Here is a 12,854-nt window from a genome sequence, read left to right on the forward strand (position 1 = left end):
TGGCCAAATCCAATGGGACTAATGATGGCCCTGAGAGATCTCCTGAACTCCATAGTGACCTGGGCAATCTCATCTTAGAATCATCATTCACCGAAGATCAAGAAAGAATAAACTTAAAAGAAACAAGGGTGCCCTGAAGAGCTCAGGGACACATAACAATGGGGTGAGAGATTGGGCGAGTTCCTTTCTCACCAACCCAGCATCTCCTAGCAGTGCTTGCCTCACTCATTGCCAGGAAAGAAAAGATCCTGAGAGACTCACAGGTTGTCCCCCTGGTACGTGAACTCAGTTCCAGCTCCACACTCTAGAGTGCATGTATATTTGTACGTAAAGACAAGCATATGTGTACAGTAGCATATAAACCAAGTGCTATCACCTTCAGCCACACTATTGGCACTCAATTACTATATTTTAGATCCCCTTATCTTCTCCTCCATTCCTCCCTTCCGTCTTCTAGGCTTCTTCTTGTCCTCCTCCTCCTTCTCCTCCACCTTCTCCTCCTCCTCCTCCTCCTCCTCCTTCTTCTTCTTCTTCATCATCTTCTTCTTCATCATCTTCTTCTTCTTCTTCTTCTTCTTCTACTTCTTCTCCTCTTCTCCTCATCTTCCTTCTCCTGCCCCTCTTCCTCTTCCTTCAAGCAGGACTAGAACAACTCAGAGTGCCTAGTTCAGATGAGGCAGGCAGTGTGGTACACTGATTGGAATTGTTACGGAAAGACCTAGGTTCAAATCCTGATTCTGCCACTTAGTACCTTATAACCTTGTGCAAATCACCTAACATCCCTGGGCCTCAGTTTCCTCATCTGTAAAATGACATCGTTAGGCTAGATGGCCTCTGAAGTTACTTCTGGCTCTCAATATCTGACCCTCAGTGGTATGAAAGGAAATCGAACAATACTTACATCTTTTCTACTCATTGAAGCCTTCATTTGCTCTTGGCTGTGTCCATTGCTGTCTGACAACAGACTCCTTTTTACCACATGGAAGTTGGTCTCCCAGATGTTGGTGGCTAGATGGCTGGGGCCATGTTCTGAGAGCCCAGATGACGGTTTGTCCATTCCTGCTAATGACCACACAGCTGCTTGGGCAGCTGTCTGTCCAGCTTTTCATGCTCTGGTTTGAGTTGCTTATCCGTGGACTGCCGCCTCCCCCAGAATTCTTTGGTCTCTGAACTTATCATCTCCTTTGGTGTTTTATTCCATCACCCACCCAGCAAAGCACGTCCAGCAGATCCTCAGCCCGCCGCAGGGTGTAAGTGGTGTTCAGTAGCCCCTCGTTTCAAAGTCACTGTCAAGGCAACTTATGCTTCTTCACACAGCCCCTGGGATGCCTAAATCCAATAGTCGAGCAGGCCTCGTCTTCTTTCCTACTGCTCAGCACCAACGCTACAGGGTCCCAGACTCCAGGAAGTTCCTTGGAATTTCTTAGAGTGAAAGGGTGGGTCATTCTCTAGTAACAGAATTGTTGGTGCTACCATCCTCCTCAATTTCAGCAGTGTGGGACTGAGCCTTGAATACTCAATGACGCTGCCCCCCAAAGGTCAGAACTTTCTCCATCTTCCCCTGGAAAACATGGGGAATATGATCATTGGCTCCCACAGCCCAGTAGAAGTGGGGAATCATAGAACCTTAAGTCTGGAGTTAGAATCAACTTCAGAAGCCAAGCAGTCCAACCTTTCCATTTGGTAGACAAGGAAACTGAGGCCTAGGGAGGATAAGTGACTTCCCAAGGTCAGAAGGGAAGGTGAATTGTACCAAGCAGTTGTATTGCTGTGGAAATTTGGTGGCAAAAACTCAGAGCTCCTTCACCGGTTGCCCTAAGTTTCATATCATCCCTGTGCCCAAGGCACCATGACAATGATGGTGTTAGGGGGATGAACTCTCCCCTTGGGCACACCACTGTCCTGTCTTTGCTGCAGTACTCATGGCCTGCCAGGCACAATGTGCTTTGGCCTGGGAGTAGGTATCCCGAACTCAAAACAACGTTGAAATGCAGCAAGCCAGGGTGGTGTTCTCTCTAACAGAAAGGCATGAGTTTAGATAAATGATTCAGCTGACTCTAACCCCAGTTTTCACAGCGCTGTCTCTTGTGAAAGACTGCTTTTCCAAATCTGACCTGAGTTTGCACTCGGAGCTGTCTGTCAGGTTGGAGAACCTGCAGTCCTGGGAGAGCAATATGCTTGGACCTAAGGGAGAAGGACAGGAAATGGTTGGACCCAGAAAACGCCAAGATCCATACAAATGGGTTGACTCTTTGGCAGGGACTTTGGCAAGAGGAAGGACCATCTGGTAAGAAGGGAGCCAGGGCTTCCATTCCCTAAGAGTTGAGATTCTGCTGAAGAGGCTTTTTCTTGGGGTACTTTCTTAAAGCAAACACTCAGTTCTTTAAAATGAAAAGGCGGGAGTAGTCTCTAACAAGGGTAGCAATTTGGGGGCCACTCAGGCCTATGGAGTCAGTGTAGTAGGACAGAAAGTGGGGTGTTCCTTGTCAACTGTGTTCTCCATATCCTACGGGAGAATTGTCTAACAGATGATTAGGACGAAGGACACCTCCAGCACCTCGTCTGTGCTAGCCTTTCTCTTTAAAATCTTGGTAAAGGAGAACAAAATGATTACCATCTGTATGTATTTGAAGCTCTGTCATATGGGGAGGGAATAGATTGCTCTACTTATCCCCAGTGCTTACTTAGCACAGTGCAAGCTTGGCACATAGTAGGGCCTTACTAAATACTCACTGACTTGATTTGACCCTACTTGCTTGATTCCAGAGAGAACTATGGACAAGGGCGTAGAAGTTGCAAAGAAGCAGATTTAGTCTTGATAGCAAGGAAAAAAATTCCCTAATAATTAGAGCAATTCAAGAGTGGAGTGCATTTTCTCTAGATATAGTGGGCTTCTCTTTGAGATCTTTTAAGCAGAGGCTTTGAGAGCAAGCCAGAGGTAGCATGGCGTAATGGATAGAATGATGAATGGAGTCAGGAAGTGGGTTCAAGTCCTGCCTCAGACACTTACTAGTTGTGTAACTTTTGCTTCTCTTGGCCTCAGCTCCTCTTCTGGGAAATAAGGGAGTTGGACCAGAGAGCCTTTAAGTTTCTTTCTGGCTCTGATCTCGTGGCTGTGTTGTAGTGAAGATTCTTTCTTAGGGTTGGATGGGACTGGCTGCTTATGAGGTGTCCTTGAAATTCTGTGAGGTTTCTGTCCTTCCTTATTTGAGGAAGTTCTCACTCCTTTTTCTCACTTCTCCTACTCAAGTCCTCCCCCTTTCCATTATTAAAGAAACAATTTAGGAGAGAGACAACAAAGGCTAGGATAATAAAACAAAATGGCAGCTCTATGATCCCTTTTCTGGGATTTATTGTCCTAAAGAACAGTAAATGGAATTGGGGGACAAACTAACGTTGCATGAAAGGCTTCTGCAGGCACACTCATGTGACTGTGCTCTTTTTCTCAGGGATGCCCCAGGCTCCCATTTTGGAGGAGGTCACTAATTAGCTTGATCTTCCATTTGGCTTTGAAAAGAGAAGTAGAGGGCTCAGGTATAACTACCAAACTTGGCACCAAAAATTCCATTTTCAATTTCCTTATTTCTACACTGGAGGTGCAATGACATTCGCATTGAATTATGAACTTCGTGGTCTGACTTTCGCAGGAAGCTGGGAGAGGGCTCCATTCCTAAACCTCCCTATACTCGAAGAATGCTATTCTTCAGGCTGGTCAATTCTCTTTTCTATTCTTCACTCTCTCTTTGTCCAACTTCCTTCTTCACACTCAGAGTAATGACTTTTGGCCTACTGACGTTGGGGTGTCCCGTGTGAAAGTTATGATGGTCCAGCCCCTTCACTCTCAGAATCCTTCCCCGGTATGACAATATGAGAACCCAAGCCCCATGCCCCCTTACCATCTACCTACAATACCTTTCCATTTCTGCTTAGATGAGGCTGATTTGCTATTAGGCCCTGCCCATGCCTAACACCCTTCATTAAGGTTTGGGGAAAGAGGGGACTACCCCAACTGCATTTAAGTCCTCCTGTATGGCCAGATCTCGAGATCAACCACCCTGATGGTGTCCCTTCCCCTGTTCAAGCTGTCTCTGGTCATGAATATGTGTTAAATAATCTGATTTCTTTACCTCCACATTGTTGCTGCTTCCAAAGTATCTCTTGGCAATTCCCTTGGATATGTCTGACCTTTGACACTGTGTATGGGTGCCTTAGCTTATAAACTCTGGACAGTAAGTGCTCTGAAACTCCCAGCAGTTATATCTACCTCCTAATATTCCCCTTAAGATATGTAGAGATCAAAGGATGGGAAGGTGAATCCTGTGTCCCAAGGGGAGTGACAATACCCAGCCTGGGACTAGGGAGCTTTCCCCAAACCTCATGTCCTTTGGTTCTCTTCCCCCTAAACTCATAAGCAGACCCAATAGAAGTGAGACACGGAGCCCTCAGTCCCTTTGAGTGGAATGTGGCTTCTCACTTGAGCTCAGGTCTAGGGTACTAGACCTAGGGAGCTAGGTTTAGGGTGAACCCAAGGAGAAAGGGAATGGGGGAGATGCCTGCTGGTAACAAAGGGTGGAGAATGATGGCCAGTTTCCTTGGATATGTCCACTGGACCAATATAATTTCAATGGAAAAGCTTCTTGAGGGAAAAAAAAGGCTAAGGATAAGAAGGCAGCTCTTTATGTATCTGGTGACTCTAGGAAAGACCAGCTCTGTGTCCCCAGCCTTCCTATCTATTTCTCTTAATGAAAAAGAAGACTTAGATAAAGTAAAATGTTGAGATATATTCATGAAGGATAGAATTTGCAACCGCTTGCGAAAGAAAATCCCAAAGTTTTGAGGGTAGAAATGGCAGCCACCCTACTCCCAGGTGAAACAGAGCTTAATGCCACTGTCAGAGACAGAATGAATCTGACTCCGTGTAGTATTTTTTATCATCTTACGGAAATCTCTTTTCTTCTTTCCATTGTCATTTGTCAGTGAAATGTCAGTCCTTCTCCCCCAGGAACTATGGCCCTTGTCAGCTTCCTGATTTCTTTGTGAAATACTGTATTTGTAGAATCATAGATCATAAATCCAGAGATGGAAAAGGCCTCAGAGGCCATCTTATCCAAATGCCTCATTTTACAGATGAAGAAACTGAGGCCCATGGATTTTAAATGACTTGTCCAAACACAGGTGATAAATGTCAGAAGCAGGATTTGAACTAAAGTCTTCTGATTCTGGAGCCAGTGTTCTTTCCTGTGTACTATTCCTTAAATTCAGCTCAGTTCAATTCAATTCAATGTAAGCGAAATCAACTCAAGTAGTCCGTTTAAATCAATACAATTCATACCAATCCAATTCAATCCAATATGGTAAGTACTTATTATCTATTATTTGCTGGCTAGATGGCTCTGGCACTTATTGGTGGGATTACTTCAGATAATTCTTTTAACCTCTCTGAACTTCAGTTTCCCCGAAGATAAAATTGAGATAATAATACCTTCCTTGGATCTAATGAGATACTCCATTGGAAACCACTTAGTAACTGGAAATTACTATGTAAATGTAAAGCTAGAGGTGAAGTCAGGGGTGTAAAATATTGTCTCAGTAGCCCCGAAGTAATACTGTAACCCCTCACTCCCCTGGAGATCATTTCCCTTTTGTAAATCATAACTCAATTAATCAGCCAGCTTTTATCTATTGGCTTACACTATGTACCTAAAAGTCCAGAAATTAATTTTACATCCTGATATAGAGGAATTGGAGTAAGGGGTAACAGAGAGAGATGAAAATTCTGTAAAGTAGGTTGGGACCAAAAAAAAAAGGTTACTCTTTTCTGGGACAAGACAAGATTAACCTAGGGGAAGAGTCAATAAAACTTTTTTTTTTTAAATGCAGAGATATTCAGGGGGTGGGGGACAAGGAATTCTTGACAGAGGTTGGGAAGAATTTTTTCTTTCCATTCACAGGTCCAAAATATTTACACATTATAAGCAGATGGCAATAAGGAGCTCCATCGTTTCAGTCTGTTGAATAAAACTTGTATCTGCCTCCTGGCTCCAGTCATCCTAGCTATCGTTCCCAATGCTGCCACCTGTCAGGAGCCTGAATGTACAACACTGAGCTGCTCTGCTTTACCTATTAATGTAGATTATCCCTGTTGAATGTCTATGTTATCATCATCATCATCATCATCATCATCATCATCACATTCATAAATTCATTCATTCACTGATTCATTCATTCATTCATTCATTCATTCATTTGTTTATTTATTTGCCCAGGCTTGCTATTTCATCAGCATTTGGTGCCCAGGATGAGGACATTTCCTCAACCACGGCAGACCTCAATTGCTCTGCAATCATGAGAGTTGCCTGAGGGCGCCTAGAGTTTTACTTGTTGACTTGGCAGGTGCCACAGCCATTATGCGCCAGAGATGGGGATCATACCGCGGTCATCCCAACTTAAAAGCCAGCTGTCTAGCCACTGGCCATGTTCACTCTCTCTTTTCAAACCAGTTCTGGAAGAGATTGCCAAGGTTATTGAAGTTAGAAAAGTAGGGGAAGAAGGGGCATAAGTAACTCTCAGGAACCTCTAATTCTAATAGACAGACAGACAGACAGACAGGCAGCTAGACTTCAGAGGGAATGAGCATTTATTAGGTACTTACTATGTGCTGGGCACCAAGCTTGAAATACATGTAAAATCAAACCAGACAGTTTCTGCCCTAAAGGAACTTACTTTCTTATGAGGAAAGACAGGACATTAAAGGGTGTTGGAAAGGGGAGGGGGCCTCGATGAGGAGGCTACAGCACGTGCCTTGGTGGCTTGGTTCCCAGCTAGATAAGGTAAAAGGCTCACATATCAGAACCAAAGGGGAGCCAGAAGTAGACTTCTAATACTGTGATTTATATAGTGCTCTAAGGCACGTCAAGCACTTGACATATATTAAGCACTTAGTAAATGCTTTGTCTGTCTGTATTTCTCTGCCTCTCTCTTTTCATCTCTCTTCTCTCTCCCTCCTCTCTGTCTGTCTCTCATTCATTCTGTCTCTTGTGCCCTTTCACTTTCTGTATCTTTCACTCTGTTTCTTTTTTTCTCTCTGTCTTTCTTTCTGTCTCCATCTCTGTCTCTCTGTCTCTCTGTTTCTGTCTCTGTCTCTCTGTCTCTCTCTGTCTCTCTCTCTCTCTGTCTCTGTTTGTCTCTCTCATTTAAACCTCATAACCTCATGAAGTAAACACTATAGGTATCCTTTTCCCCATCATGGAATGAGGAAACAGAGAATCTGAAAGGTAAAGTGATTACCCATGGTTATACAGTTAGTTAGCCTCAGGGGTAAAATTTGAACCCAGGTCTTCCTGACTTGATGTCTAGTGCTCTCTCTGCTCTGGCACATTGCCTCTTTTAATGAAGCCATTCCAGGCTAATGGGGCACCTAATTTTTTTTCATTTTCTTTCATTTCTGATAGCTGAATGCATGCAGAAATACTTCACACCCACATACCCACACCCACACCCACACCCCCCCACACACACCTCAAAAGCTACATTGACCTGTCCTAATCTAAAGTTTCAGCTGTTTCCTCTGCACCCATGAAGAGTGGGGAAGTAAGAGTCTGAGACAGGGAGACTTTGAAAGGAAATGTTGTAGCAGAAATTTTCAACTTATGTCTTGAGTCAATTCTTCTTTGTGTCTAATGTCCTCTTCTGGTACAACCTAAATACCTTTAAAAGTCTAATTCAGGGGCAGCTAGGTGGTGCAGTGGATAGAGCACTGGCCCTAAAGTCAGGAGGACCTGAGTTCAAATCCGGCACTTGACACTAGCTGTGTGACCCTGGGCAAGTCACTTAACCCCAATTGCCTTGGGGGGAAAAAAAGCCAAATTCACTCTTTCTGTCTAGGCTATTATTTTGTGCCTTGAAAAGCTAGTAAGAAAGGGTTTAATAGGCACCTCCTAATTCTCCAGTGACTACCTTGTCTGTCCATCTAAAGGATGATGGTAATTAATGTTCATCATGAGATAGAGAGCAGAGGCAGCCTGTTGTAGCTGGCTTTGGAGTGAGGGGAACCTGAGTTAGTCTTGCCTCTGCCTCGCTGGCCTTGAGACACTCTCTGGGAAAGTCATTAACCTCATGGTGCTCCCAGGTAAGTCTCTAATTCTGTAAGCTGCAGACTAGGAAGTTGGTAAAGGAGTTTCCTCCCTATGAAATCACATGTTTGGACCCCCAAACCCCAAAGCAACTGTTGATTCATAGATGACTTTTTATTAGCCAGGACCTTGTACAGCCATAGTTCCCCAATCCCTCCTACCCCTCACTGTGACAAATGGCAAAGGATTTATTGTAGAAAATTAGATTCAGAGGATCATAGGATCAAAGACTTAGATCTGGAAGGAGTCTCAGAAGCTCTCTATTCTAACTCCTTCAGAAACAGAGGCCCAGTGAAGTGAAGTGACTTGTCTAAGGTCCACAGAAGGATGCAGTTTGCAAAGGTGCATAATGGAGGGTGACAGATTTAAAGCCGGGGGAGGGTGCTTTAGAGGAGATTTTGGAGTCAAAAGCAATGGATAAAAGTTGCAAAAAGGGAAAATTTAGGTTTAACATAAAAACAAAATTTCCTAACAATTAGGCCTGTCCAAAAGTAGGGGTTAGTAGGTTTCCATTCCTTGGAGGCCTTCAATCAGAGGCTAGATAACTACTAATATAATAGTAGATTTTTTTTTTTGGTGTGGGTTGCATTAGATAAAAGCTTTTTGTGTCATGAATTCCTTTGGCAGTTTGGGGAAACCTGTGGACCCTTTCTCAGAATAATGTTTTTAAATATACAAATAATGATAGTAGCTAGCATTTATATAATCCTTGAAGGTTTGCAAAGCACTTTTACAGATATCATCCCATTTTATCCTTGCAACAAACCCTGGGAGGTAGTACTATAATTATCCACATTTTACAGATGAAGAAACTGAGGCAGTTAGTGACTTCCCAGAGTCACACACCTAGGAAGTGTCTGAGGTAGGATTTGAATTCAGGACTTCCCGATTCCACTGTACCCAATAGCTGCCTTAAATAAAATATATGATTGCAAAGGAAACCAATAATATCGAAATAAAGTTATCAAAATAGTCATAAAACAAGTTAATGGACTTCGGGTTAAGGACGCTTGGACTAGATGCTCAACTCTTCTAACTCCAAAAATCTGTGACTTAGTCCAATCCACTCATTACAAAGGAAGAAACTGAGTCCCAGAGATGTTAAAGAGACTTGGCCAAGGTCAACAGAGAGCAAGGATAGAACTGGGATTCAAACCGAGGTCCCCTGCCTCCAAAACTAATATTTTTTTTCTATTTCTCCAAGGGAAAAGCAGTCATTTATTAACAGCTTCGTATGTGCCAAGCACTGTGCTAAGTGATGGAAACATTGGAAACTGCATGGAAGATGAATAGTTGTTCCCCCCAAAGTACAACCTTCTTAGTTAAGGACTCCTTGCTTGGTTTGGCTGCTATGGAGCTAAGTAAAAGGGGGGAGAAGCGAGCTCTAAATCTGCTGGACCCTTTCGAAACAAAGAAGCATCTTTTTCTGGTGGTTTCATTAACTCTTACACTTAATCAGAATGTCCAGATGTTGAAGGGCCAAAATCACACATCTGCAGGTGTGGTAGTGCAAACACCTTCCAGGCTCCCTGGAGGACTGGCTATTTATAACGGCCAAAAACCAAAATGAAGCATAAAGCCCAGGTTGTTTAGCCTGTTTGGTGGCATCTGTAAGAAGCACAATTGGCTAAAATCCATCCGCTCTTTCCATCATCAGCCTTAATCCAGGGCTGGGAAATGCAACTAGCCCTGGGTCTACTATTGGAATTGATCTCCCCCATCTCCCAGTGAAAGTAATCTTAGCCAGCTCAAAGGTTGGGTCCTCGTTCACTGGATGACAGAATCAGGGGTTCTCCCATTTGGAAGCATCCTCAAGAGCCATGTTGTCCAAGCTATACCTCACCACGAACTCCCTCTACCTGTAACAATGCTTCCATAGCTCTTGCTCAAACATCCCTTCTGATAGTGCACCCACTAACTCCCAAGGAGACCTTTTCCACGTTTGGCTAGCTTTCACTGTGAATAAGTTTTTCCTCAAATCAAGCCAAAATTTGACTCCTTCCACTGGTTGTCCTTAGTTCTTCCCTCTGAGGTCAAGCAGAATATAGCTAATTCCTTCTAGGAAGGCAGCTAGGTGGCCCAGTGGAGAGAGTGCGGGAGGTGGCATCAGAGAGACCTCAGTTCAAATCCTCCCCTAGATATTTATGAGCTGTGTGACCCTGGACAAAGACACCACCACCAGCACCACCACTTAACCTCTCAGACTCAGTTGTAAAACACGTAGTTATAGCACCCAGTTCACAGCATTGTTGTAAGGACCAAATCAGATAGGAAAGGAAACTTGTATTTATTAAGCACCTACTATATGCTTTCCTATGCATTTTACAAATCTTATCAAAGCCCTTTGCAAACTTTTAAGTGTTAGTACTAGCTATTCTTTTTGTCCAGGTGATAGGCTTTTGAGTATATGAAGACGAGACTTTGTATCTCACATAAGTCTTCCTTCCTCAAGATTAAATTTCTCCTATGTCCTATGACTAATTTTCAAATTCATCATTCCTTTTTAACCCCAGATTCCATTCCAAGCTCCTTTCCTTTTCTTCTCTGGCCATCACTAACTGAGAGGGGGTGCCTGGTGAGACCAATAAAGCTGAAGGCCTTCAGAGGCTAAAAGACACTGAAAGACATTGAAAGGTAAAGGGGAAAAACTTCAGATGGAAAACAGACCTTACCCAGTCTTGAAAGGCTGAGAGGCTTAATTGCATAAGAAGCCAGCCAAGAACCTGCCATGGGGCATAGACTAATTTCACTCCTTTGTCTCTAGACTCTCATCTCCTTAAGAGTCCCAAAGGAGTATGGGAAGCAAAAGAAACAGCAGTCACCCTAATCAAAATGGGAGTTATTTAATGAGGGAATTGACTTTTGGGAATGAAGAAGGTGTCCCAGAGAGAAAACTTAGGTTTTTCTCTCAATCAGGAGGTGACAAAGAACTCCAGAGTCTGAGGGAGTCAAAGGGAAGCAGTGTGCATTTTTCCTTCCGTGGATGTTTGGATGGCATTCTCTGTGGAAGAATGAGGTAAGAACATGTAGGGGTGAGCCATTGCACTAGTAAAGTGAAGGGATTTACATTGGTATGATCACAGATCCATGAGGTTACAAGTAGGTAAATGTTCCTGTCTTAATCAAACTATCAAATAGGCTAAATTAGCTGGAAAATAATGACATGATTTTGAGAATCAGAGCCCCAAACGCTGTTCTTTGCCCTCATGGGCTTTACAGTCCAGTAAGAAGTTAGGATTTACATAATAAATAATCCATGGGGAGAACATGAGCTAGGTGTCATCAGTGTATGTGCAAATATGGGGGGCAAAGGAATACATCTTGAGAGAGTTGACATTTGAGATATATAGATATATATATAGAGAGAGAGATATATATATTGAGATATATATAGAGAGATATATAGAGGTTTAGAAGATATATAGAGAGGACTTTGAGGGATTCAGTAGGTGGAGATGAGGCAAAGGGAAGGGAAAAATAAGTAGCTGATGTCCATATGCGGTGACCTGGGGGGTGACTTCAAGGAGAGCACCCCAGAATTTCACCCGGAAGAGGCCAAGTAGATGAACAATGCCCATTTTCCAGATTGACATAAAGTGGGATTGGTAGCCCGTTGAGTTAGTCCATCAATGAAATTTGAGTAGGCATTGCATATAGGTGGTGAGCTGGTCCTGGACTGGAATAAGTGAAGGACACTGCATTGAGTTACATTTGAGAAACTGCATGGTTTCTTCCATTATTTACTGCTTCTTGATGCTATGGAAGCCTCTAATTTTATCACCAGCATTGCCTTCGTGATGCTAAATGACCTTGAACCTTTTGAAGGATCCAATGCGCACATGCTGGAAAAGGCAAGGAAAAGTAGCATGGTGGGTGAAGCAGGCAATAGTATATGTAGCCATCCGTGACTTGGATAGAAATGAAAGCTCTCTGAGGGGACTTGAGTTTGAATCCTGCCTCAGACATGTACTAGTGTGCTTACTGAGAAAACAACAACAACAACAAACTCTTTAACTCTCTGAGCCTTAGCTTCCTCCTCTGTAAAATGAGGGGGTTGAACTCAACGGCCTCTAAGTTCCCTTCCAACTTCAAATCTCTGACCCTGTGAGCCTAAAGCTAGCCCGAAGAGGAACTTCCTAAGGAAGAGAAATTTCTTTTTTTCTTCTTCTGTTCAATTGTTTATTCCAAGTAATATTTCAGTGGCGGCCTCTCCTCCTAGTGTTGCCAGAACAGTGGTACTGCATCAGGTTCTTGCAGACTTAAATATCCCATGAAGTGTTTGAGAAGTAAAGTGGGAGCCAGGGGGTGGTGGTGATGGGTGGGGGGTGGAGTGGCCACATAAGAAAAACCAGAAAGTCTGGTGAGAAGGGGGTGCAAAGAATTACTGAGGATCAGCTCTTTAATTGCTAAAAACCAAAAAAACCAAAATACTGACTTGCCTCTGCTATCATCTTGTTGGGTGATTCTGGACAAGGGACTCAATCTCTTTAGCTACTGTTTTCTCATTTGTAGAATGAGGATAAAAACAACCTGCAGAACCTACCTCCCTTGGACCTGCTCTTGGACTTAAATAAGATAAATGCATCCAAAGTGCTTCTCAAATCTTGCAGTGCTCTATAAATATGAGCTATTCATTTTTTTCCCTTCTCATTTTTCTTATCTTATATTTGATGGAGTTTAGAGTGATTTGACAGTCACTATCTCACTATTGTTCTTTTATGT

Source organism: Vombatus ursinus, unplaced genomic scaffold (genome assembly GCF_900497805.2).
Source record: "Vombatus ursinus unplaced genomic scaffold, bare-nosed wombat genome assembly UNPS02014773.1, whole genome shotgun sequence".
NCBI classification, from domain to species: domain Eukaryota; kingdom Metazoa; phylum Chordata; class Mammalia; order Diprotodontia; family Vombatidae; genus Vombatus; species Vombatus ursinus.